Source organism: Trichosurus vulpecula, chromosome 5, assembly GCF_011100635.1.
Source record: "Trichosurus vulpecula isolate mTriVul1 chromosome 5, mTriVul1.pri, whole genome shotgun sequence".
Lineage (NCBI taxonomy): Eukaryota > Metazoa > Chordata > Mammalia > Diprotodontia > Phalangeridae > Trichosurus > Trichosurus vulpecula.
In genome coordinates this window covers 216,946,998-216,960,755 of record NC_050577.1, presented here as the reverse complement: position 1 = coordinate 216,960,755, position 13,758 = coordinate 216,946,998, and the positions used below count along the sequence as shown (strand labels likewise).

At 36.1% G+C, this 13,758-nt stretch overlaps 1 pseudogene; it reads right to left on the bottom strand.

The window, feature by feature from the left end:
- Positions 1-9,137: 9,137 nt before the first annotated feature.
- On the bottom strand, positions 9,138-12,096 carry LOC118851204 (annotated as a pseudogene).
- Positions 12,097-13,758: the final 1,662 nt, after the last annotated feature.

Sequence of the window (13,758 nt, the reverse complement as noted above, 5' to 3'; positions counted from 1 at the left end):
CTTCAGTGATAAAAGGTGTGTTATGGGGACAAGAAATTATTTTTATTATTCTTTGGCAGAGGAAGCAGGAGGTGGGGGAATGGTTATATAATTTGCCCAAAATCACAAAGGGAGTTAATATTAGAGTTTGGGATTAAAACATTTCCTGAAAAAGTTTGTGGGGAGATAGTTTCTTGGCCTAACTTTTTTGCCAAGTAAATGCTGTAAAGCCTTTACTCTGGTGAGCTCCATACTGAAAATTTTTATTGGAAATCATGTCACATGCCCTTCTTTTCTCTTTTCTCTTCTCTTCTTCTTGAGTGATAACATGAATGTACAATGGATGTGGAAATGCTTCAAAAAGGCATTCGCATCTGTGAGAGAAAGATGGGAACCTAGAGATAGTACCAAATGTCATACATCTTTTGGATTAATCAAACTAAGGCCCTGTTCATGTTGGGCTGATTGAAAACTAGCCAGATCAAGCCTTCCTGACTTGGAACTCATGCTAAGCTGATGTAGTAGATAGATTGTTGAATTTGGAGTCTGGAAGACCTCCCTCTCTCCCTCCCTCTTTTTCTCCCTTCCTCCTTTCTTTTCCTTTTTTCCTTCCTTCCTTCCTTCCTTCCTTCCTGAAAGGACTTCTAAGGACTAGTGAGAGGCTGGTACTATGGATGTAGACAGGCAAGGAAGGGAAGATACTTACACCCACCCAACATCTGGTAACATCCTATCTTAAGTAATTATTCTTGTTAATTAAGTGCCAATCTGTTCTTTCTATCAGCAACCTCAAGTGCTATCTACACCCCATTAGTTTGGAACCCTGTTAGAAAGTCCTGATCACCCCACCCAAGTTATATTATTGATGGACAGTGGTCGTACTATTAATATCCATGGCTTGAGAAAATACGTGATGACAAAAAGCTACCATGAACATAGGCATGTTTTAAAAAAGAACTTGTGTTTAATTTGCCACACAAGCGTGGGCATGCATTTGAAAAATAGTAATATGAGGGGCAGCTAGGTGGCGCAGTGAGTACAGCACCAGCCCTGGAGTCAGGAGGACCTGAGTTCAAATGCATCCTCAGACACTTGACACACTTACTGGCTGTGTGACCTTGGGCAAGTCACTTAACCCCAATTGCCCTGCCAAAAACCAAAAACCAAAAAAAAAAGGAAAAATAGTAATATGTATTTAGGTACAAGATTCAGCATTCAGTCTACTAAAAAGTATGTTGGCTTATTCATTATAACTGAATCAAGTTGCATATTTTGCTGGACCCAAATAAAGATAAAAATGATAAAGCTTGTGAATTCTCAGACTACTTCTAAGCTCCCCATACCTCCTCCCCCTCCACTACCAGAGATCTATACAAATTCAGAACAAGTGGATCTATGGATCAGAGTGTAACCTGACTTTGGAAGGCAAGGGCATACCCAAACCAAGGAAGAGAGCAGAGGGTCAATGCTTTGGGACATGACTTTCCAGTGATAGTAAGAATTTTATCTGGCAATATATTTTCTGGTGCCAGTGGGTGTCACTCTGAGTACCTAAGCAGATGGTCTAAGTGAGGGAAGGAGGGGATCTGACATTCAGTTGTTAATTTATTTTATGATGTAGGCTGTTATGTATTATACATGAAGTAAATAAAAGTGACGAACTAATTATGAAGACGTGCAGTGTGTTCAGATTATTCTTAGATTACATATTTAATATTTTGAAGCATTCTCATTAAGGAAAGAGCATTTATCATAGTAGCAAACTTTGAGACACAGCACTCCAACTTGATCAGCTGAATTCTACTGATTTTTGTTCTCCTACAGAAATTCTGTAGGAGCTGTATTTCAAATATAAGGGGGGGGATTTGTGTGTGTGTGTGTGTGTGTGTGCATGTGTGTGTGTGTGTGTGTGTATTTTGTTCGCTCATATTTTAGACTCATATTTTTGACAACCTATTTCATGCTCCACCACCCACCACCCCACCAGGTCTGGAATTTGGGTCCACGTTGGAAGCATAGATCCAAATTTGTTATCATGAAAACACCATTGTGTCATTTTTAATAGATTGTTTCGTGTTAATTCAAGATCTGTAACCTCTATTGGTCCATTATCTCCGCCACATTTCTTTTGAGAAGAAAAAAAAATAAGCAAGAGGAACCAGTCAACATAGAATGTGGTTTCAACATTATCTATAGGCTTGGAAAGTATCAGCAAAAAAGCAGAAAGAGTACATTTTTCAAGCTTGAGTAAATTGTAATCCTAAATACCTTACACATGAATAGGAGAAGGATTAGTGATTGTGTGTGTGTGTGTGTGTGTGTGTGTGTGTGTAAGCTCTTGGGGCAAGAATAACTACAACAAGGATGATCATTAACATTTATATAGCATTCTAAGGTTTGGAAATCATTTCCTAAGAACCTTGGAAATCTTTCGTTCTATTTTTTCAGATAAAGAAATTGATTCCCAGAGAGGTTAGGTGTTTTGGCCACTGACACATAGGTAGGCAGAGACTTTGAAATGAAATCAGCTGCTTTTCCCATTGCATTATGTTACCTCTCTTGGTAGAGAAGTCCTAGCAATTAAGAGCCACAGAGGTTAAGTGACTTGTATAGGTTCTTTGTACCTAGGGTTATCAGGTAAGATTTCAGTTTTCTGATTCTAAGTGCAAAAATTGGTCTCCCATGCAGAAATTTTTAAAAATATAATTAATTTATTTTTAATTTTCAACATTCACTTCCATAAAATTTTGAGTTTTGAATTTTCTCCCCCAACTTCTCCTTCCCCTCCCCAAGACGGTGTTCAATTTGATATAGACTCTGCTTATACATTCATATTAAACATATTTTCATGTTAGTCATGATGTAAAGAGAATTAGAACTAATGGGAAGAACCATAAGAAGGAAGAAGCAAAACAAAACAACAAAAGAAAAGGAGACCAAATAGTCTGCTTCCATCTGCATTCAGACCCCATAGTTCTTTCTCTGGATATGAATAGCATTCCCTATCATGAGTCTTCTGGAGATGTCTTAGATACTTGCATTGCTGAGAAGAGCTAAATCTATCAAGGTCAGTCATTGCACAGTGTGGCTGTTACTGTGTACGACGTTCTCCTGGTTCTGTTCATGTCACCCAGCATCAATTCATATACAGCTTTCCAGGTTTTTCTGAAGTCCGCCTGCTCATAATTTCTTATAGCACAATAGTATTCCACTACAATCATATATCACAACTTGTTCAGCCATTCCCCAATTGATGGGCATTCCCTCAATTTCCAATTCTTGGCTACCACAAAAAGAGCTGCTATAAATATTTTGTACATCTGGGTCCTTTTTCCATTTTTATGATCTCTTTGGGATACAGGCCTAGATGTGGTATTGCTGGGTCAAAGGATATGCACAATTTTATAGCCCTTTGGGCATAGTTCCAAATTGCTCTCCAGAATGGTTGGATAAGTTCACAACTGCACCAACACATCAGTGTTCCAGTTTTCCCACATCTATCCCACATTTATCATTTTCCTGTTTTGTCATGTTAGCCAATCTGATAGGTGTGATGTGGTACCTCAGAGTAATTTTTATTTGCATTTCTCTAATCACTAGTGATTTAGAGTATTTTTTCATATGGCTATAGATAGCTTTAATTTCTTCCTCTGAAAACTGTCTGTTCATGTCCTTTGACCATTTATCATTTGGGGAATGACTTGTATTCTTATAAATTTGACACAGTTTTCTATATATTTCAGAAATGAGGTCTTTATTGGAGACACTGGTTGTAAAAATTGTTTCCCAGCTTTCTACTTCCCTTCTAATTTTGGTGGCATTGGCATTGTTTGTGCAAAAACTTTTCAATTTAATGTAATCAAAATTATCTATTTTGCATTTCATAATATTCCCTATCTCTTGTTTGGTCATAAATTCTTCCTTTCTCCATAGATATGACAAGTAAACTATTCATTGCTCTACTAGTTTGCTTATAATATCAGTCTTTATATCTAAATCATGTACCCATTTTGGTTTTATCTTGGTATAGGTTGTAAGATACTGGTCTATGCCGAGTTTCTGCCATACTATTTTCCAGTTTTCCTAGCAAGTTTTGTTAAATGGTGAGTTCTTATTCCAGATGTTCAAGTCTTTGGATTTATCAAATAGTAGATTACTATAGTCATTGACTGCTCTGTCTTGCATACCGATTCCACTGATCCACCACTCTATTTCTTAGCCAATACCAAGTAGTTTTGATGATTGCTGCTTTATAGTACAATTTAAGATCTGGCACAGCTAGGCCACCTTTACTGGCATTTCTTTCCATTAATTCCCTTGATGTTCTGGACCTTTGGTTCCTGCAGATGAATCTTGTTATTTTTTCTAGCTTTATAAAAGAAAGTTTTGGTAGTTTGATTGGTATGGCAATGAACAAGTAATTTAATTTAGGTAGAATTTTCATTTTTTATTATATTAGCTCAACCTACCCATGATCAACTAATATTTTTCCAATTATTTAGATCTGCCTTTGTGTGAGAGGTGTTTTATAATTTTGTTTATATAGTTCTTGGGTTTGTTTTGACAGGTAGATTCCCAGATATTTTATAATGTCTACAGTAACTTTAAGTAGAATTTTTCTTTCTATCCCTTGCTTCTGGGATTTATTAGTAAATATCAATGATTTATGTGGGTTTATTTTATATCCTGCAACTTTACTAAGTAAGTTTATTATCTCAAGTAAATTTTTTACTTGATTCTCTAGGATTTGCTAAGTATACCATCATATCATCTGCAAAGAGTGGTAGCTTTGTTTCTTCTTTGCCTATTCTAATTCTTCAATTTCTTTTTCTTCTCTTATTGCTAAAGCTAACATTTCTAGTATGATATTCAATAACAGTGTTTCACCTTTTTTTTAAACTTGTTTCACCCTTGATCTTATTGGAAATGCTTCTAGCTTATCCCCGTTACATATAATGCTTGTTGATGGTTTTAGTTAGATGCTACCTATCATTTTAAGGAATACTTCATTTATTCCTATGCTCTCTGGTGTTTTTAATAGGAATGGGTGTTATATTTTGTCACATGCTGTTTCTGCATCTATTGAGATAATCATATGATTTCTGTTAGTTTTGTGGTTGGTATGGTCAATTATGCTAATAGTTTTCCTAATATTGAACCAGCCCTGAATTCCTGGTTTAAATCCTACCTGATCATAGAGTATTATCCTTGAGATAAGTTGCTGCAATCTCTTTGCTAATATTTTGTTTTAAAATTTTTACATCTATATTCATTAAGGAAATTGGTCTATAATTCTCTTTCTCTGCTTTGGCTCTTTCCAGTTTAGGTATCAGCACCATATTTGTATCATAAGAATTTGGCAGGACTCCTTCATCTATTTTCTCAAGTAGTTTATATAATATTGTAATTAATTGTTCTTTAAATGTTTGATAGAATTCACTTGTAAATCCATCTGACCCTGGAGATTTTTTTCCTTAGGGGATTCATTGATGGCTTGTTCAATTTCTTTTTCTGAAATGGGTTTATTTAAGTATTTTATTTCCTCTTCCATCAATCTGGGCAATTTATAGTTTTGCAAATATTCATCCATTTCACTAAGATTGTCAAATTTATTTGCATGCAATTAAGCAAAGTAGCTCCTAATTATTGTTTTGATTTCCTCTTCATTGGTGGTGAATTCACCCTTTTCATTTTTGATGCTGGTAATTTGGTTTTCTTCTTTCTTTTTTTAAATCAAATTAATGAAAGGTTTATGTATTTTATTGTTTTTTTTTCATAAAACCAGGGCTTAGTTTTACTTATTAGTTCAATAGTTTACTTTCAATTTTATTAATCTCTTCTTTGGTATTCAGAATTTCTAATTTGCTATTTAATTGGGGATTTTTAATTACTTTTTCTAGTTTTTTTTTAGTTGTATGTCCAATTCATTAAACTCTTCTTTCTCTATTTTATTCGTGTAAGAACTACTTTAACTGTATCCCAGTTGGTATGTTGTCTCCTTATTGTCATTCTCTCGAATGAAGTTATTGTTTCTATGATTTGTTGTTTGACTGATTCATTCTTTATAATTAGATTATTTAGTTTCCAGTTACTTTTTAGTCTATCTTTCTATGGCCCTTTATTACATATAATTTTTATTGCATCATGGTTTGAAAAGGATGCATTTAATATTTCTGCCTTTCTGCGCTGGATTGTGAGTTTTTTATGCCTTCGTACATGGTCATTTTTATGTGTAGGTGCCATGTATTGCTGAGGAAAAGGTATATTCCTTTCTATCCCCATTCAGTTTTCTCCAGAGGTCAACCATATCTAACTTTTCTAAGATTCTATTCACCTCTCTAACTTCTTTCGTGTTCATTTTGTGGTTAGATTTACTTAGTTCTGAGCGGGGGAGGTTGAGATTCCCCACTAGTATAGTTTTGTTGTCTATTTCTCCCTGTAACTCCCTTAACTTCTCCTCTACAAATTTGGGTGTTATACCACTTGATGCATATATGTTTTATAATGATATTACTTTATTGTCTATGGGACCTTTTAGCAGGATGTAGTTTCCTTCCTTATCTCTATTAATTATATCTTTTTTTGCTTTTACTTTGTCTGAGATCAGGATTGTTACCACTGCATTTTTTTTACTTCAGCTGAAGTATAATATATTCTATTCCAGCCTTTCACCTTTACTCTGTGTGTATCCCTCTGCTTCAGATGTGTTTCTTGTAAACAACATATTGTAGGATTATGGTTTTTAATCCATTCTACTATCTACCTCCATTTTATAGGAGAATTTATCCCATTCATATTCACAGTTATGATTACTATCTGTATCTTTCTCTCTATCCTCTTCCCCCCCCCCTTTATGCTTTTCTCTCTCCTTTCTCCCTTTCCTTTCTCACTAGGGTTTTGCTTTTGACTACTGCCTCCCTCAGTCTGCCCTCCTTCTATTAGTTCCCTCCCTTTTCTTCCCCTTTACCTTTACTACTTCTTCCCTCCCTTCTATCCACACCATCCCTTTTCTTTCCCCTTTTCCCTGTAAGGTAAGTTAGACTTCTATACGTAACTGATAGTATTATTCCCTCTTTGAGCCAAATCTGATGAGAGTATGGTTCAGTCAGTGCTCATCTCTCTCCCTTCTTTTCCTCTACTGTGATAAGTTTTTGTGCCTTTTACTGTGATGTAATTTACCCTTGTCTGCTTCCTCATTTCCTCTTCTCCCAGTACAATCCCTTTTCACCACTTAATTATAGTTTTTATCATCACATCAAAATCAACTTGTTCCATTGCCCTCTGTCTATATACCTCTTTTAAATGGTGTACATAATAATGCCATTTACAGTTTCCAGGAGCTACAAATGTCATCTTCCCTTGTAGGGATGTAAGCAGTTTGCCCTTATTAATCACATGTTGTTTTTTTTTTCTTTCCTGTTTACATTTTTATGCCTCTCTTGAGTCTTGTATTTGAAGATCAAATTTTCTGTTGAGCTCTGGTGTTTTCATCAGGAAGGTTTGGAAATTCTCTATTTTGTTGAAAATCCATCTCTTCCCCTGAAGCATTATGCTCATGTTTGCTGGGTAGTTGATCCTTGGTTGTAATCCAGGCTTCTTTGCCTTACAGAATATTGTTTTCTACCCCCTCCGATATTTTTTAACGTAGAAATAGCAAAGTCCTGCATGATCCTGACTGTGGTTCCATGACATTTAAATTGTTTCTTTCTGGATGTTTGCAGTATTTTCTCTTTGACCTGGTAATTTTGGAATTTGGATACAATATTTCTTGGCATTTTCAATTTGGTATCTCTTTCAGGAGGTTATTAATGGATTCTTTCAATGACTTATTTTACCTTCTGGTTCTAAAACTTCAGGGCAGTTTTTCTTGATGATTTCCTGAAAGATGTTTTCCAGACTATTTTTCTCATCATGGTTTTCAGGTAGACCAATAATTTTTAAAGGGTTTCCCCTAGATTTGTTGTACAGGTCAGTTGTTTTACCAATGAGGTGTTTTCTGTTTTCTTCTATTTTTTTCTTTCTTTTGTTTCTGTTTGACTGATTTCTTGATTGCCCATAGAGTCATTAGCTTCCACTTGCCCAATTCTAGTTTTTAAGAGATTGTTTTCTTCTATTAGATTTTGTACCTCTTTTTCCATTTGGCTCATTTTACATTTTTTTTTCCTACAAAGGTACCATTTATTACCTCACAAAATATTTTCTACATGAATAATTGTTTTAAAATTGAATTATTTTTAAACTGATAAGCCCTACAGTAGATTTTGATGAGAAAAACCCTCTTGGAAAAATACTTTGGTCTGTATCTTGAGCTGATTTTTTAAAATCCTCTAAAATAATTTTAGGAGTTGTAAACATTTCTTTCTATTAAAGCACAGTAGAATAAGTAATGCATATCAGCTGCATATAGAATCAGCACATGATTCATTATGATCCGTTTAGAGAAACTTACCATACCCCAAAATCAATACTATTTTTTTTAAAACTCTCAAATGTTCAAATTGTTCTGTCTAGTTTACTAAAATGTTTCTACAAAATTATTGGAATCCTTTTTTGAAACTTTCATTTTTGGTTCATGTGACTTGGATATCTTGAAAGACAAAACTTGAAAAATGATTATGCCCTGTTTTTTTCCCCTAAACCTCTTGCAAACAAACATTTTTTTAAAAGATCATTTTAAAGACTTGACAGTTGAGCAAAGTACATATAATTTATACATTTTACAAAGCATTAGCTTTTCTTTTAAATCTGCAGTTTAGAATATTGGCAGACAAAAATATTTACATAAACAATTAAAAAGGGCATATTTCAGAACCTAGTAAATAGTGAAAATCTATACCAATAAAATGTTGGTTAAAAAAAACCCCATCAAACTTCCATTAATGAACTGTCTCAGTTGCAAACTTTGCAGATAATTCCTTTCTGGGAAATTCAAATTGTTGACAATTCACATTCTGTTAATCAGGTACCACTGTTAATGTTGATTCCAATAGAAATTCCAGTTGTGCCAGGAACTTGCTTGAAGTCCTCTTATTTCCATAAGGTACTACCATCAGCATCTTGTAAATAAAATCTTTAGTCTTTATGCTGCAACTCCTAGTTTTAAAAGTTTCATTTTTGACCTCTCAGTTTATAAACTTCCATATAAAAAGAAAATCCACTTAATTTTTAGAGAAGTTCATAAAATTTATCTTCTTTTTAGACATTTTATGGGGGTAGAGAGCTTTTAAAATTTTTAATTCTTCTTTTAAAGTTTTTTTTTAATTTTCCAAGACTGCAACTCGATTTTCCAGACACTTAACATATTCTTTTTTCTTTCTACAGCATTCTCAAGCAGCTTCTCTATTTTCCATCAGTCTTATTTCTCTTTTTAACTGTGGATCATCTGTTTTGGTGTTCTGAGATTTTATAGTGACTGGTGGTGTTGTCACTACTGTTTGTGGAAGGTTTGTATTTGCTGGTGTGGCACAAATCTGATAAGTCTGCATATCTCCTGATGCAGTCTGAACAACCACTTGGTTGCTAGGGACAAGAATCTGCTATCCATCAGATGTCTGTGCATACTGAAGAATTGTTGTTCCTTGTGGAGTATTGTGTGCATTTGTCATTGTTAATACCTGATACCTGCAGCCCAGGTACTCCATCTGTGCTTGAATTGGCCAGTTGTAATGTTCTATTTGGGGCAATGGCAATGTATTGTCCAGAGCTAGTCTGGTAGAGAGGAGTTGGGACATAGATGTGACTATTGAAACTCCAGAGTTTTCTCCATCTCCCTTCCTCTCTCTGGTGTCTTCTGAAGAAAGATCATTCAAAATTTTTTGTAAGATAGGCATTATGCTAAAATCCCCCAAGGTTTTTGTGAAGAGCCTATGCTATCAGGTGAGTCTATATATATTTAGTATATATTTAAAGATTCAGATAGTTGGATGGATTGATGGATAGAAGACTTCAAGTCATTGTGGTAGAACCTGGGAAAGATTCCAAAATAAGTAGTATGTTTTTTAATCTAAAACTTTATGATCTAATTGGTAGGTTACATTCTTTACCCTTCCCCTATGACTTCAGCAGCTCTCTCAGCTCCCTTCTATACCCCAGTCTCTTTCATTATCCTTGTAATCATTTTAGTATTCAAGTTAACTACCTTTCTAATACCCTTGTCCCCAGACACCTCAACCTCCTCCAATTCTGTTGTTTTTGTTCTTACTCTACCACAGTCATCTTTGAAAATGATGAATTAGCCAAATCCCTTGTAACTCTATTTATCATCTCTCTTATTTCCCAAACCAGAACTTGCTTCCCTGACCACCCCCCCTTTGTATATATTCTCTCTCCTTTGTTGTTGTTCATCCTTTGTTCTCAAAGAAGAATAATGACATCAGGAAGTGATGTCTTGACTTGCAAGTGAGTTGGATTTAAGTGAGGCAGAGCTGTGCAAAGTCATCTGCCTCACTATGTCTTCCAGACACGGGAGTCCAGTGGCAAGAAATAGATCGGGAAGACTGAGGATGGCCCTGGATGTAGTGGGAGACCCTGCCACAGGGGTGGGGAACTTGCAGCTTTGAGGCCACATGTGGCCCTCTAGGTCCTCTAGTGTGACGCTTTGACTGAATCCAAACTTCACGGAACAGAGAAGTTTGGATTCAGTCAAAGGGCTGCACTTGAGGACTTAGAGGACCACATGTGGCCTGGAGGCTGCAGGTCCCCCACCCCGCCCCTGCTCCTGGCCTTTTTAAGCTAAGGTCTTTCCCAGGTCTCAGTTTTTCTGAGGAAATACCCATTCAATTAGGTAAGACTAGGTAAGAATTGAGGCAAAAGACAGCCTAGTTTGACTTCCCAAAAGAATCACTCTAGGAGGGGAAGACTCTCAGAGTTTCTGGCCAAAACAGAAACATTTGTGATTTATACTCCCTCTGAGCCATCAAAACGCAAACAATGAGCAAGTGGGGCTTGGTCTGGGACCTATTAGTGGCCGGTCAGTGAAAGCCAGAGTGATTTGGGTTTAAAGGCATAGTTAAGTAGCTCCATTTTAATCCCAATGGGCTTTATCAAAGCCTGGTTTGCCAGAGCTGTATTTCAAGAAATCATGAATGAAAACTACATTAGAAAAAATAAGTAATTGTCCCAGCTTTTTTCAGGAAAAAAAGCAATGATAGAATAAATAAATAGGGAAGAAAAAAATCTAGCCCCCCAAACATCAAGATATCTTGAAAAATAAGCAATAACAACCACTTGTGAGAATATGACTCTCCATGTGGACAGAGGGATTCCTTTCCCCATTAGAATGTAAACTCCTTGAGGGAAGGGTCTGTCTTAATGTTTTATTTGTATTCCCAGTATCTAGCAGAGTACTTGGCACATAGAAAGGGCTTAATAAACACTTTATCATCATTTTATTCATTTACTCATTCATTTCCCTGAAGTACTTCCTAGATTTTGAACATGGAATTCTAATGACAGCCTCTCATCCTTCCTTTTCTCCCAACATCATGCTACTCCTATGTCTACCATTTGGCCCTCATCATGACATCAGCTTTCTTCTTCTCCCACATCTCTCACCTCTATTCGAGGTTCACTTCCACCCTTAGTTTTGATGTGTTGGTCATGCAGTCCAACAAAATATCATAGACCCTGTCCTTGAATCTCTCATTTCCTTGTCCTTTAGCAAGTCCTCTTTGTTGATCTTCAACCCTATATCACCCCCTAGAAAGCTGGTATTGTATTGTCCCCAAATATTTCATTTCTTTATCATTATTAATACGAAGTAAAAAGAAAACAGGGGGGTTTGTATTTAAACATACTGGGTAAAGCTTCTGTAACATGGTAATTTCCCCAAGATTGTGGATGAATACAGTAATGTGGTAAAATCTTGACTATCCGTAACTCCTCATGAAATCATTAAAAAGGCTAACATTCCTACAGGCTCTTTCCGTTGCTCCTGTGACATATACTTTATATTACCCAGCATGCAAACTGGCAGGGCATGTTGAAGCAGAGTCCAATGGCATACCACCAGAGACCATGCCATTGGCTGACATTGAGTGATTAATCAGCACTCTGGCTCTAGATGTTCAACCAGCTGTAAAAGTACCTGACTGTACTATCAAACGGCCCGTATCTCATTGTCATCTGGAAAGACAGGATGACATATTCATTGACATCTAGATATATTAGGTGTATGAGATTCTCCAAGGTGCAAACCTAATCCATTAAAATGCCAAGGACCTGCAATTCCATCAGTGTGGGAACTCCCCTCACAGATGGAGACCACAACTCATCAGTAGCTAGAGTTTTTAGGGAATTATCTGAGGCTTTGAGAGAAGCACAATCTTAGGATCACAGATTTAGAGCTGAATGGTCTTCTTGTTCAAACTGCTCATCTCACAGGTAAAGAAACAGATTGATAGAGTCACATAGCTAATAAATGGCAGAAGTAAGATTTGAACTCAGATCCTCTGCTCAAGGTCTAGCACTCAATCCAATGTACCAAGGGCGCTTAACCTTTGTTATGTCCTGGACCTTTGGCAGAATCTAGTGAAGCCTACGGACCCCTCCTCACAATCATGTTTTTAAATATTTAAAATAAAATACAAAGGAAACCAAACCTAGGGGAATATAGTTACCAAAAAAAGGTAACTGACCTGCACCATGAGGCTGCCTTTTACCAATCTAGTTACCCTACCAGAAATGATTTAGGTCACCTGCTCCCATCATTCCTTTTCTCTCTGGCCACCACTGAAGGTCCCCTGGCTTCAGTCTGCTGGGACTCCCAGTGCCCAGAAAGTCAGCTTTCTGAGCATGTTGAGAAACAAGAGACTCCAACAGTGGAATTTTTAATCTGCTGTGGCCCGGGATTGACAGAGTACAGGGACAGTGTGACAGGTCACCCACAGCACACAGCTGGCGAGGCTTGTTTTAAGCATCGCCGAAAGTCCCTTTTGACAAGCCAAACTGAGTGTTTTATTTTATCAAAGGAGCCAGTTCTAGGGAAGTACTAAACACCCAACAGGTGACAACCCTGCAGACCACCCAAATGGAAAAGAATCCATTGGAAGGAAAAGATGCATGGCGAACTATATAATAGACATGCCATGCTTTGGAGAGGGAAAAGTAATCTTTCACTTCAGTTCATGAAGCTGCATATCACTACATATATGAACATATATATCATATATATAATTATGTATAATTATATATGGGAAATGCATGTTAAAATATATGACAGACATGTCACACTTTTGAGAGGAAAAAGTAATCTTTCACTTCAGTTCGTGGAATTGCATATTATTGCATATACATAGACATATATAATTATATGTAATAACATAGAAACAAACATCATACACACATGTACACACAACAACAACAAAACCATTGTAAAGGTGATGAAAAGGGGACTCAAGGAGGTTCAGGCGACTTGCTGAGGTCGTACAGGTAGTGAGCAGCAGGTGTGGCATTTGAACCCAGGGTCTCTGACTGCAAATACAGAGCTCTTTCTGCTGGGCAATGTGAAAAAATAATCTTTTACTTTAGTACATTGAATTATATATCATTGTAAATCTAGCATATAAAAATACATTTATAATTTAATATATGGCATTTAAGCAAATATATTTGTATATGTATATTATATATACTGTACAAACATATTATATGGAAAATAACATGAATGAACATGAAATATTACTTTTTCCTCTCAACAGTTTTATATATAAATATGTATGTGTGTATATATATATATATATATACATACACACCCAATATACGTATGTATATATGTGTGTA